The sequence below is a fragment of the Lacerta agilis genome, chromosome 3 (assembly GCF_009819535.1).
Source record: "Lacerta agilis isolate rLacAgi1 chromosome 3, rLacAgi1.pri, whole genome shotgun sequence".
In the NCBI taxonomy this organism is placed as follows: Eukaryota; Metazoa; Chordata; class Lepidosauria; order Squamata; family Lacertidae; genus Lacerta; species Lacerta agilis.
Genome location: NC_046314.1, coordinates 44,513,254 through 44,527,708, shown reverse-complemented (window position 1 = coordinate 44,527,708; position 14,455 = coordinate 44,513,254).

Below are 14,455 nucleotides of genomic sequence, written 5' to 3'. Positions count from 1 at the left end.
CTCTTCGATTCTGATGTGGACAGGATGACTACACAGATCATGAACAATGAAGTGATGTGTCTACAAAACGTTCTCTATCTTTGATCAGAAAAATGCCACCATCCTCCTGGGAATCCTGCCAATTGGCCCAGGTTCTAAAGAGACCACAAATTGGTTGGGAGGTGAGACAATGTTGCTTTAGGTCATTCATGTGGACCTTTCAACATTTTATTTTTATTTTTTAGAAACTTTCCACTGGATCTAGAGAAACCATTTTTAATTCTGTTTAACAAGGTGGTGTATAGTGACAAGGAAGGTAAAGTGTGGGGACAGATTCTCCCCCCGCCCTTTTAAAGAAGAAATTCCAGAAGATATGCAGAAAAACATCCATAGCCAAAAGGAAGTATTGAGAAAGGCGATGTTTGAGCTGATTTATTCTCAGAAACAGGCTTCGGTGGAGGGAGGAAAGAGGGGGTCATTAGGAATTCATTTTGTCATCTCCACATAGATCATGGAAATGGTTGAATGGAGTAAACAACAGTGAGGATTAAACATTATCGCCATCCTACCCCTCTGTGTCCTCATAAGTTTGGGTGTGCCAAGTGACTGCATTTCCTTGCGATCCATATGGGGAAGGTCCATCTGGTCCAGTTTCACAGAGAAACAGCAACAGTGACAAAAAGAATGAGGGGTGGTTGTTTTTGCATTCAAAATCCCACCAATTGTTTCCTATCTGACACATCAGCTGGCAATTATATTTATTATTGTTATTTTTAAAAAAGTCAGTGCACCAATTTTGCTCTTCAGCCTTATGGATAAAGCCCACTGCCAACATTTCATCACACTTTGTGACTGAGAAGCAGAAGCCAAGTTCAGGTTATGCAGATGGAGAGGTGAGCTATGCACACAGAGGCAGAATGATTTTGAGGACTTGAAATGTTGGAGGTCAAAAGAAGAGGTTTAGTCTTTACCCAATACCACCCTATACACTTAAAAAAAACAACCTTTCTCTACTATAAATGAATACTTGGTTTTCTCTCCTCTCCATCTCTGAAAGTGAGAGGTCTGTTTCTCACTAGCTAGGATCCTACAGTGTGCTGCAGCTTTCACTGATGTCCCCAGTATACAAGTCTTCCTCACACACACAACACAGGCTTTCTGCTAGTACTTATAATCTTCCCAAGGAGCTTTTAGCAGCTCTTAGGTGGAGCATGCCACAAACATCTAATATCCAGAACATGGTGGTGTGCTGCAGATGTTTGCAAAGGCAACTGATTTTATTACAGGACAGGATTCCGAAAGGAAAGGCCCTTGGGGCACCAGCTTCTGGGATTTTATATATAAGTATTTATACTCCCCTATTCAACCTTAAAAGAATTTCCAGAGCTCTGACTCCAGTTGAGCCCTGCGCTTGGAGCAGTCTGTCTGTCAGCAAGATGTATTTGAAGCCACTCCTTTGCCCGCTATTAACCATCTCCCACTTCTTGTGGCTCCATCAGTGTTTGGGTCTTGATGTTAAACAATTGTCAGTGTATAAGCAAACTAATTGAGATGGAAAGAAAATGGTTTCTCTCCTTTTCTCCCTACCCAAAGAGAATGCAATCCTACACAGATAGAGCTACTTTAGGGATTAATTTTATCATTTTCAGGGTGCTTTGGGGTTCCCATTGAGCCAGATAACTTGAGCTATACCATTCAGCTCCAAATGCATATCCAGATGTAATTATATCCATCTTCAGAGTGAGCTGCTCACCCAGGACACAAGTGTCCTTGCAACAGGAAGCAAGATATGAAACCTTCAGAGATAAACTGGGATATACTGAGCCAGCGTGCCTGGTCTCCTAACGAATATGTGCTTTTAGTTTACTTATAATACATCTTCTCATTTTCTGGTTCCTGGAATTTTCTTAGTTGCTATGTGGCCTCCTTCTTTGAAATGTAGTTTATTAGAACAGTAGCTACTCTCATTATCCATTAAAAAAAATGTTGTAGGCTGTCTCTTTAATGTTCCAACACTTAGCTGATACCTTTCTACAAAGAGAAACAAAAACACTATGGAATGTTTTATGGGAGGTTAACAAGGCCTCTGCTTTACTTTTGCTGGTTCCAAATATGCCTGAAAAGAGAGAAGTTGGTAGCAGCGGCAAAAATTCATTGTGCCTTGTCTGTAATGTGATATTTGGTGATGGATGCCAACTGAGGCCTTAAGTCTATGAGCTAGGGAAATCTTGTTGGCCTTCGGCTTCCTCTGAACTTCTGTGATTTCCAAAGGACCAGACACCCAACTAAACACAGGGTTGAATGTCTTTATTTGTATTTATTTATTCCCATATCCTGCTCTCTTCTTCATTTTAACTGCTCCCAGAGTGGCTTCCAATCATATATAAACAGTACAACTTAAAATCCTCATCAGTACAAATCACTCCCCAAATGTACCATGGTGGCTGGTGCTGAAAACCACTTAATAAATCCCCAGATAAGCAGAAGAATACCATGATGGTTGATGGTACTGAAAGGTGCTTTGAGCCCCTTCTGGAACAGCTGGGGATGGAGTTGTCCGTGCCAAGTTTTTAGTGGCTTGTGAAGGTGCTTGGAAGTGTCTGAATGTGGATGGGGCAGGATTTTCTAGACGGTGCATGTGATCACTCTGCTTCTAAATTCCATTTGCTCTGTTTGTTCATATTTATTAATATATTGGTTGCTTTTCTGTGTCAAAACACACTCGAAACAACTTAACACTATGACATAGAGATAATGTAAAATTATTGAAACCTATACTTGGATAAATATAGATGGCTAGATATGTTAACAATTAAAAAGCAAAGCAACAACTTGCAGCAACAATAAAATGCACCAGCATCCATAAAACCAAGTTCTGTAAGTAATCTTTAATTAGGGAGTGCTTTTAGGTCCCCACCCCACTGTTGCTTTCCACAGCAGACCGCTGGGAACCACAGAAGTGCTTCACAGGAATAACAGTGGTTTCATCCCTGCAACAAAAACATCTCATGTATATTGAAACCCACATACTTTCCAAAATCATAGCACTTTGGGCATGCCCTTAGAAAGAATATTCAAGATGATTGTCTCCTCTTTTGAATATAGGGTCATACAAAGATTGTACATTCTTCTCTTTAATGGCTTGAATGAGAAATCACTGCACTGGTGCAAATGTGTTTGAAAATAATTGGACCTGTATTTGGGTTGTGTCCAGTGTTTCTCAGTTGATGGTAAGACTCCCATCAGTGGAATGGAAAGGGAAGCAATTTTGGGTCATTCTGCTTCCCACTGCACACCCTCCTAATATTGCGTAAATGTATTCGAGTGTTGGTGCTAACATATAAGTCCCTATACAGCTCAGGTCCAGGTTAGTTGGAAAACTGCTTTATCTATTATACACCAAATAGACAGGGGCAACCCCCCCCCATTCCTCTGCTTACTCTGGTCACACACCTGCCAGGGTGGCTTCGACCAGATCTTGCAGAACTTTGCGAGATCTCACCAGAAACCACCACCATGCAACCCTGGTGGCAAGTGGGCAAGGACACCCATGGGGACGCGCCAGGCAGGATTCCACCACCCGGCAGCTGCTTCAGTTGGCCTCATGAGCAGAAACTTCCAGTAGATCATTGTGGTCTGCTGGAGAGTTTCTTTAGCAAGCTCCAAGATCGCAGAAGCCTGCTCTGCAGTAACTCAAAGCAAGGCTTTTTGTGTGTCTGCCCTTGTTATGTGGAATAGCATTCCTGTCAAGTTACTACCTGCACTTTCTGGAAACAGTTGATGACATTTTTGTCCCAACAGGGTTTCAAAGCTGGATAAATGGGTCTTTACCACAAGTATCCATTGTTTGGGTTTTAGTCTTGTTTAATGTACCTGTTGTCTTTGTTTTTAACTGGTTTTGAGGATCTCTTGTGTAAATCGCCTTGAGATGCTGGTTAGAAGGTGATTAACAAATTAATTGGAATAATGATGATGATGATAATGATGATAGTAATATATCTCCTTCATAGGGTTGGTGGAGCTTCTAGCACAGTTTTGGATGAGTGCATGAGGGTGTTTAAAAGGAGTTGAATTGCTTCTCTCTCCATTCTGCTGATGAAAGCCTTACCATCACCTGAGCAATACTGTGGGTACAACCCTAAGATGGCTTTGTTTGTCTGCCTGGGGAAAAATTACTTGAACCTTTTAAACAGTTTCTCCTTCTTTCTGTCTATCCAAAGAAGCAGCCTTTGGAAACCTTGCAAGGAAGCTACAAAGGACATGGTGTTATGTCTGGAACCCATGATATTTTTTAGCTGCAGCGTTTTCTGTCCCTCCCCCCCCGAAATGTGTGAATGTATTTATCACATTGTATGCCTTTTCTTTCTTAGGAACAACTCAGGTTATTTGGAAGAAGCTAAGTAGCCTGTGTTCCCCCCTTGGTGAGGCCAATTGAGTTGCTTAAGTTTAAACTGGATAAGGAAACTATGCATGAACACACAAACCTTTTGGATACCATCCAAGTATATTGATTTCTAAGATATTAGCTGAAGATCTGCTTCTGTTGAAGAAATATAGTTACTCCCTTTGCAAAAGATGTCTGGCAATGACTGTGACCCTATAAAAAGTATTGAAATTAAAGAGCCAGATCATATTGTAATTGTGGTGCTAGGAGATTGATTGTTTTTGTTTTTTTTAAAACAACAAAAACAAACAAAACAATTTGAAATTACTTTTTGGTTAGATGCTGCCAAAGAAAGGCTGTACCAACAGAAATGGGCTACATGCAAGATAAGGTTTCAGATATCCCTGTTCTTCTCAAGGGAAAATGTATTCCACACTTTTACAAATAGCCAGTTTTTTTTTTTAAAAAGCTGTTTCTCTGAGAGCAGTAATGGGTGCAATCCAATAATCTGGTAAGCCAAACCTGGAGAGACTACTTGGCAAAATATCAATTAGCTTGCTATATAGATGCACAGTTTTCTTTGAAAAATGTGAGTATTCAAATGCATCAGGAAATTTGACAGCTAGGTCTGTCAAATTGTACATTGCACCCGATGACTTCTTCCTCTTTTATTTTTCTGCTTTTTTTGTTAGCACAGATGAACATTGTGGTTGTCAAGTGGCTCCTTCTCTCTTCATGGGCCACCAAGCCTGCCAATTTGAGCATTGCACTCTTGACACCTGTATCAAGTGGGCATAAGACCACCTTAACATTCAATTCCTCATCCTTCCCTCTGCCAGAAATAGGAAACGAGCTCAAGAAGCAGATATGTATTTGGACCTAAGCAAGAGCATATTGCCAATTTCAGCAGAAGGTGTTTACCCAAAGTTAACTAATGTGATTGAGCAACAGCGTGTATTTCACATGCCCTCATTTCCTTAGATGTAGCAGATTGTGGGGGAACATGCTGTACCAGGCAAAAGCAAGACCAGGCATGCAAGCAGGAGGCCTCAATGTATACCTTACTTGTATCTATAGGTGACAATCAGTTTGTAGATTTGTTTGTACTCCACAGAGAAAAGGGAAAGATGTGCAGCATTTAGGAGGTGGCTGTCATTGATGGGCTATTATAGGTGAATACTAATCTTCTACTGGTGAATGAATCAGTAGATCATACAGGCATAACATATGATTCACCAAAGTGAACACGGACCTTTAAGGAATACCTGGGACTACATAGCATGGGGTTGTCAACTAATTGGCAGGCCACAATACATGGTCCACGTTCAGCCTGGGTGGAGTACCAGTTGCTGGCCTGGCTAGATCTTTCAGATGAGTCAATGTTTCAGCTTTGATACATTGAAATAGTATATAACTGTGCCATGCTTTCTTTTATTTCCCTAAAAATCTGAATTTGTTGTGTGTGTGTGTGTGTGGCGCAGCTATTCTGCTATGCCCCTGATCATAACCTTCAGAAGAGACAAATTTATGGTGCCAGGCTTTGATGAAAAAAGTTGACAGACTGGGATAGGAGGAAGAAGGCTTGTAAATGGTTTTGTTTGTTTTGTTTTTGCCTTGGTGGTGGAAATGTGCGCAGACCTCTGGCTTGACAGTTTGAAGGTTTGTGCTGGAGGGTTTCCCTTTGTGTTTTTTGTTGCTGATATTTTGTCAGTGATACTATATGCCTCTCTTGCTGTTCTTTGATTTTGGCATCTAGAAGATGAGTGCTGTGATTGTGTACTGAGCAGGAGATATGAAATGCAATGTGTTTCGTGTGATACTTACTGCTCAGCTTATATGGTGCTACCTGCAGAAGTCGTTTTGGCAAGGGAGGGGGGTGTAAATTAATAATTATCCCCGTTCTTCAAGCTCAGAAGAGAAAAAGGCCACATGTGATGTGGTCTATGGGTGGTTGCTGTTGGCTATAGGTGGATGTGACTTGCCTGATACAAACTGATGGGCCAAATGGGGATGTCTTGACAAGCCAGATTTGGCTCAGGAGCCAGAGCTTCCTCACTCTGGTCTAAAGCATGGATGACTAACCTTTCAGATATTTCTGGACTATGAGTCTCATTCTCCCTGACCATTGGCTATGTGGGTTGGGACTGATGGAAGTTGTAGCCAGCAACACCTGGAGTGCTACAGCTTAGCCATCCCTGCCAAAGAGAGAGTGTACATTGGCCCCTGGACATAGTTAAATATATATTTTAGCAAATGGCGGCACATTTATTTAACAATTTATAGACCTCTTAATATCCCTTGATTGTATAAAATATAAGAAAACACCAATAAGTTCAACAGACCTTAAAAGCAAGTAGCCATCATAAAATTATAATAAGATTAAGATCAACTGCATTTGAGGACAAGTATACATAATGAAATCAATGTTTGTTTAGGGTTGCCTGAACACAAGTTTTTAGCGGCATGGAAAACACTACAAATGAAGGAAGCTTAGTTGCAACGGAAGGACCGGAGTTTGTTACCATGTAGTTTCCTTTCTCAGTTTGCAAATGATCGTTGTATCATCTGAACTTGAAACTGGTGTTGCCATTGTTGTTGCATAATACGTATGGTTAAGGGAAAGTTCATGCAGGCTATGCAATGGAATTGCATAGGTGCATGAATTAAGACGAGAGTGGGAAATTAACATGTACTGCATATGTACATTCTGTCTCCAGACATCTTGAACAGTGCTACACAAACTGCATCCTATATCTGGTCCAGCATATGTATACAGTGGTACCTTGGTTTACGAACTTAATCCGTTCCGGAAGTCCGTTCTTAAAACCAAAGTTCTTAAACCAAGGCGTGCTTTCCCATAGCAGTGGGGACTCAATTTACAATGGGAACACACTCAACAGGAAGCGGAACATGTTCTTATTCCAAGGCAAAGTTCACAAACCAAAACACCTATTCCAGGTTTGCAGCGTTCTTAATCCAAGTTGTCATAAACTAAGGTTCTTAAACCAAGGTACCACTGTATTACAAATGAGTGAATCCCTGATGGAGTAGTACCAGTTATCTGTTTTGTATGTTCACTGGTAAGTCAAGACTTGTGGTAATTAGCAGATTTGGACTGCTGTTGCTGTTCAGTTGCTATTGTTTTTACACTCATTAAAAAGATGCAGGATTCATTGGTTTGCGGCATTTTATTATTTTTACTTTTACAGGTCAGTGTACTTGTCTGTGCACTCTTTCAAATTTATTATGACTCCAATATTTTGTTCAGAACAATATGCAGATTTTAATTTTTAAAAACACTGATTCCAAAAGACTTTCTAACCAGGGTATCCAAAAATATTGGGGAAAGAATGAAATGTATGTAGCTGGTGTGGAACAATGAGTTAATGCCCAACTGTTCCCTGTGCATTGTTTTACAGAAATAAGTAACACACTGTTAGAAGACGAAAACGATGCTATTTGTTATTTTTAATTTCGGAAGTTACATGGGGTATCCATTCTTTTAGTACTGTTATTACTACTAGTTTATAAAGCCATATTTAAACTTGTGCACTTGAGTGTAATATACCTTTAAACGTGCACTATGTTGATCAATGTGTGTGTGTAAATATATACATGTGGAAATCTGTATATTTGGTTTCATGCTATATGTAGTTGATGTTTAAATGTAAATGACAATGAACAGATATCAATATAATGTGAGTCCATCTTTGTTCTTCTTGCCTTAGATATTAAGAAATACCATTGCTTGCTACCCCATATCTCTTAACTGTGTGTTCCAGTATATAGATCATAGGTGGTGGAACCTCAGGTCTGGGGGCTGAATGTAACACACCCCAAATCATGCCTCACCTCAGGTAACACACATTCTTCTCAAGTCATCCTTCACCATTTGTTCTGCAGGCCTTCCTCAAATGTTTTTGCTGAGCTAGAATGTGTCCTCTTCTTGCTTACCTGGATGGAGAGAGTTTCTTCTTCTTCTTCTTCTTCTTCTTCTTCTTTTTCTTCCTTCTTCTTTTCTTCTTCTTCTCTTCTCCTCTCTCCTCCTCCTCTCCTCCTCCCCCACCCATTGGCTGGGTTTCCCCAGCCACTCTGCTGGCTTACAGCATAGTAAAACATCAAGCATTAAAAACCTACCGATACAGGGCTGCCTTCAGATGTCTTCTAAAAGTTGTGTAGTTCTTTATCTCCTTGACAACTGCAGGGAGGGTCTTCCACAGGGAGGACATCACTACAGAGAATGTCCTCTGCCTGGTTCCCTGTAACTTTGCTTCTCACAATGAGGGAACCAGCAGAAGACCATTGGAGGAGGACCTTAGTGTCCGTGCTGAGCGATAACATAGGTGTGTAGAATCCTCTGACTTTGTTATGGCTGAAATGTTGACTATTCCAGAAAGGTAAGTGGTGTGTGTGTGTGTGTTGTGTGTGTGTGTGTGTGTGTGTGTATATATATATATTAATATATATATTATATATATGAGTTTATTTTTCATGATCTGAGTTCTAGAATCCTTTATACACTTGAAATTACATTGCTCTCTTGGTGCCCTTTCAGTTTTATAGGCATCTCCTAGAGTAGCTGCTTTTGGCCATTACTGGGGGACAGAATACCTGGCTAGATATAGTGCTGGAAGGGCCATTAAAATGTTTCTCACATATTCATTTGCACTGCAAGATTGCTTGCTGTTACAGTCAAATAATTTATAAACAAATCACAGGATAATTACCAGTTGAATACCCATTTCAACCCGAACTCCCTTTGTATGCCCTCCTCCCAATTTGTGCCATCTTACCTGGCATACATTTTTGGGCAATCCATTCTAATTCAGGCTCACATCTGGGTTTGGGACTGAATCTGCCTTGATTGCCCTGATGGTGGGTGACCTCAGCTGGGAGAGGGAAGGGGACTCTGTTGCCCTTAGTAGATCTCTTATTAATTTTGATATCAGCCATGATATCTTCCTAGATTGACTATGGGAGATGGTCTACGGAAGCTCTCAGAAGATAATATTGGATGAGTGCTTCTCACCCCCCTGGCCCTTGTGCTATGGACAGGGGGGCACTATGATATCTCCAATGCTATTTAACATCTACATGAAGCCAGGAGAACCATAAAACATATAGGCAAGCTAGAGGAGCTTTGTTGAACGAAGAAGTAGGAGCACCTGGGACTTTTAATAGTTTCTCACACACAAACTCCAGTGCTTAGTTGGGCACTACAGATAATCTTTATATTGCTAATGACCATGCTGCTTTAATGAGGATGTTTAACTAGAAGCTAGTTTAGTTTCTGTGAGCCTAATCAGCAGGATCCAATTAAGTACCTGTAGTTCCATAACCTATCACCATTTTGCAATTTCATTATAGATGAATAATAGAACTGTTCTACATCAAACTAAAAAGTTGCAGATTCACCCACATCACTGTAAGTCCTGCTCTCATTAGGATGATTTTTGATTCCCACAAAAGTGCTATTTTGGGGTGCTACCATTAAACATGGTTTAGCGTGGGTTGTCCCATAACTCTGGACTGTATGGAAAGGGTTTCAAATCCTCTCAACCTTTTGCACGGCCTTGCAACATTAAGGGGCCCCAATGACTAAAATAGATAGGCTACATAATACCCTGAAACAATTTTATGTAACCAGCTCAGTGCCCTCAATTTGAAGGGACATGTTTCAAGTCTCCCCTGTACTTCCAGATACAGTGGAACCTCGGTTCCTGAACATCTCCATTCTTGTATGTTTCGGTTCCTGAACGCCAAAAACCCAGAAGTAAATGCTTCCATTTTCGAACATTTTTTGGAACCCAAATGTGCAACGCGGCTTCTGCTGAGTGCAAGAAGCTCTTGCAACCAATGGGAACATTTTCGAATGTTTCGGAAGCTGAAAGGGCTTCTGGAATGGATTTCATTTGGGAATCAAGGTTCCACTGTATCCCTAAAAGCCTCAGAGCCCCAATAATGGAAAAGATTCCTTATATACATCATTTTATTGTATGCTGCCTTTCCATAATTAAAACCATGCTCAAGGTGGCTTACAACATGGCAAAATTACAATAACAGAAGTACAGGTAGGTAGCCATGTCGGTCTGCCATGGTCAAAAGTGTGCATGCACACGAAAGCTCATACCAAGAACAAACTTAGTTGGTCTCTAAGGTGCTACTGGAAGGATTTTTTTTTTTTGTTATAACAAAAGTAGTCACAAATAATAAATAAAAGATCTAAAAGTAGACAACCAAATTAAATAATTTCCACATAAATCATAATAAGATCTAAGATAAAGAGAAAGGAAACCCACCAACAACCCCACCCCCAACTATATCTTAGTCCAAGTGTCTGTTCAGCAGCCTCAGCTTTTGTAGCTGGAGTCAGTCAGGGCCCTCTCCTCCCAGGCCAGGTGGGAAAAGGCCTGCAAGGCAGGAAGCAGGTCTTCCAGGACTCACAGCCAAGATGCTTTGAATCCTTACAGTCAAAATCAGGCAGGGAAACTGCCACTTCTTAGTTTGATGGATGGTCGCCCTACTATTCTTTTCGTTTATTTATTTATCACATTGCATTTATATTACGTTCCTCTTCATATAACTGAATTCTTTAGGCAGTTCACAGACCATTAATCAATTGCAGCCCTCAGTGATCTATGCCTCAGAACATTTAGGGATATATCTTTTTTAAAAAATGAAGAAAGGTTTCTTCCACTGCTGGTTTCTATACTTAATGGAGAGCAAGCCAGAAATGTAGGTGTCTTTTACAGAAAGCTGAGACGTGGGGTGGAATACCATGGCTCCTTAATGACATTTGTGTATCTTTCACCAACTGTTTCCCATCTGACATGTGAACTAGCACATGGATCTGGATTGCGGGCAGTGCAAATATTGAATGAGGACATAAAGACCTTACTCAGAGTGGGAAAATGCCAGTTTCAGTGTCCAAAGACTTAGACCCATTGAGTTTAGAAGTACACCAGTGTCCTCAAGTAGCTTGAAAGCACTGCAATGGCCCCGAAGTCTCCATTACTTTAAGCTTAAAATTGCACGATCACATACAGAGTTTAGAAAATCTGTAGCTATAAAGCAACCACATAGTTACAGCTGTTGCAGAGCTTAAAAGTGGATAATGATGAAGACTGCTGCACTGGGGGAGATAAACTGTCAAGCAGGCAGTCTTTAAGCTGAAGTTGTTATATGGTGGTTTTGTGTTCTTCATGGCAAGTTTGACCTAAATATGCAGAAAGGAATCCATCGTTTGTGGTGTTACTCTGTAGTATTCTGTAGGAACTTTAGCTCTATTTTTAAAACAATTAAAATTATTCCACAGTAAGGTAAAAGGTAAAGGGACCCCTGACCATCAGGTCCAGTCGTGTCCGACTCTGGGGTTGCGGTGCTCATCTCGCTCTATAGGCCAAGGGAGCCGGCGTTTGTCCGTAGACAGCTTCCGGGTCATGTGGCCAGCATGACAAAGCCGCTTCTGGCGAACCAGAGCAGCGCACGGAAACGCCGTTTACCTTCCCGCTGGAGCGGTCCCTATTTATCTACTTGCACTTTGATGTGCTTTCGAACTGCTAGGTGGGCAGGAGCTGGGACCAAGCAACGGGAGCTCACCCCGTGGCAGGGATTCGAACCGCCGACCTTCTGATCAGCAAGCCCTAGACTCTGTGGTTTAACCCACAGCGCCACCTGGGTCCCTATTCCACAGTAGGGGTGGGCAAATCTGTCACTAAGTTTCCCATTTTTCCAATCTGAAATTCAGTTCTCAAATTGCTGCGAAAATGTCGAGGGTGTCATGAAAATTCATTAGCATTTTGTGCAAATTTCTCCTAATAAGCACATCTTTGTATGTAGTTTGACTAATATACATTTTTTGGCAAGAATTTCCCCCTGACTGAATGCAGTGTGGTGTAGAGCCAGTGTGGTGTAGTGGTTAAGAGCGGTAGACTCGTTATCTGGGGAACCGGGTGTGGAGAACTAGCCCAAGGCCAGGTAGGGGTTAACTTCTCTGACAGTTAGAACCCTCAGGGGCGGGCTTAGCCTGAGTATAAAACACCCCTCCCAGTGGACAGTAAGGCAGTTGAAGTATGGGCAGGAGCAGTTAAGTGCGGGAGTTAGAGTTGGAGTTGAGCAGTGTGAGTCAAGAGATAGAGCTGGGAGTTTAGAGTCTTAGGTGGATGTTAGCAGAGAGGATAAAGAGATTGTGAAACGCGTTGTTATTGATATTTAGTTTACTATTAGAGGTATTAGGCCGGTATAGGACAACTGTTATAAGCTTATTGAACAACCTTTATTTATCAGCAACCACAAGCTTTGTACGCAATAAACATCTTTTTAGTTCACAATATCCTCGTCTGTGGTGAATGAAGTAAGCAGGATCCAGCCAGTAGTCTGAAGAGCTGCAGCTGGGGACTGTTTGTCGTTGGTGCAGCACTCATAGACCGTAAAACGTCCGGGGTGGGCTGTACAGGGCGAAGGGCCCGCGACATTGAAGTGGTGGCAGCGGCGGGACGAAAGATTGTCATAAAGTGGTGGTCACATTGAGATCAAAGATCTAAAGTGTTGGCAAGCAGTGCCAAGGTACAAGAAAGATTTAAGGGTGACGCATTGTGTGAAGTGTGAGGCTTAAAGAGGATTTAAGCAAACTTCTGTGAGACTCTACAATCTAGTCAGGAAGGGGATTGCATACACCTGGAAAGGGAGAAGGGGAATTCAGAGAGGAATTACCTGGCCCTAGGGTGTGGTGTGATAGCGCCTAAGACTGAGAGATTGTGAGAGAGTTACAAAGATACTTTGCGTTTGAAACTATTTCAGGCAGAAAGGTTTATAGTGAGAGGTCGGAAAAGTACGCTGGACAAAGTGCACTGAGGCAACTTTAGGCGTGACTTTGGACCTAAACTGTGGAAACTGAGCCTGAAGAAATAGTTTAACTGAAACATCCTTGATTTAAGTACAGAAATAATACCACCAAATAAATAGAAAATGCCACCTAGAAAGACTAAAACAGCTCTTAGGGACTCACAAGTAGAAAGCTCTGAAGAAGAAAATGGGGTTTCCCAGATTGAGGAAACCAGTACTGAAACAGTTAACAAAAATCCTGCTGAGGGGACGAGTTTTAAAGCCTCAGAGGAATTTGAAAAATGGAAACTTGAGAAGGAATTTAATTTGAAAATCGAACTAGCAAAGCTAGATATTGAAAGAGAAAGGGAGGCAATGGCACTGAAAGAGAGAGAATTAAGGTTACAAGCTGAGGCAAAAGAGAGAGAATTAAATATTGAGAGAGAGAGAAAGAGAGGCAATGGCACTGAAAGAGAAAGAAATGACCTTAAAGTTACAAGCTGAGGCAAAAGAGAGAGAATTAAAGTTACAAGCTGAAGCAAAAGAGAGAGAACTGAAAGAGAAAGAAATGACCTTAGCTATTGAGAGAGAAAGAGAAAGGAGGAAAGAGAATATTTATTAGAAATGAAAAGACTTGAATTATCAGCTGTAGATAATAGAAACAACAACAATAGTTCCACACAAAATCCTAGCAGGGTGGATTTAAAAAGATTCCCTGACTTCAGAGATAAAGACGACCCTGAAGCATTTATCATTTCTTTTGAGAGGGCTTGCGAAGATTTTGAAGTAAAAGATGAGGAGAAAATGCAAATACTGAGAGCGCGTATTAGTGGAACATTAACAGAGATTTATTCTCAAATGCCATCTGATCAATCTAAAGATTTTGAAGCATTTAAACAGTTGGTTTATGTTAGATTCGGAATTACTGCAGAGCAACTGAGACAAAAGTTTAGAACAATAAAAAAGGTGCGTGAGGAAACATTTGCTCAACTAGGAGCTAAAACTACAAATTATTTAAACAAGTGGCTAGAACAGGAGGGTGCTGATTCTGTGGCGAAAATAAAAGAGGTGATCGCATTAGAACAATTTTATGACACGATTAATAGTCATCTGAAGTATTTAATTAAAGAAAGACGCCCTAAAACCATCCTGGAAGCTGCTAATCTGGCAGATGAAATAAATGAAATCCGAGAACACGCTTATGATGCCCCAAAATATAAGGACAAACAGTGGGAAACAAATAAGTTTAAGAGAATGCAACAGCCCACA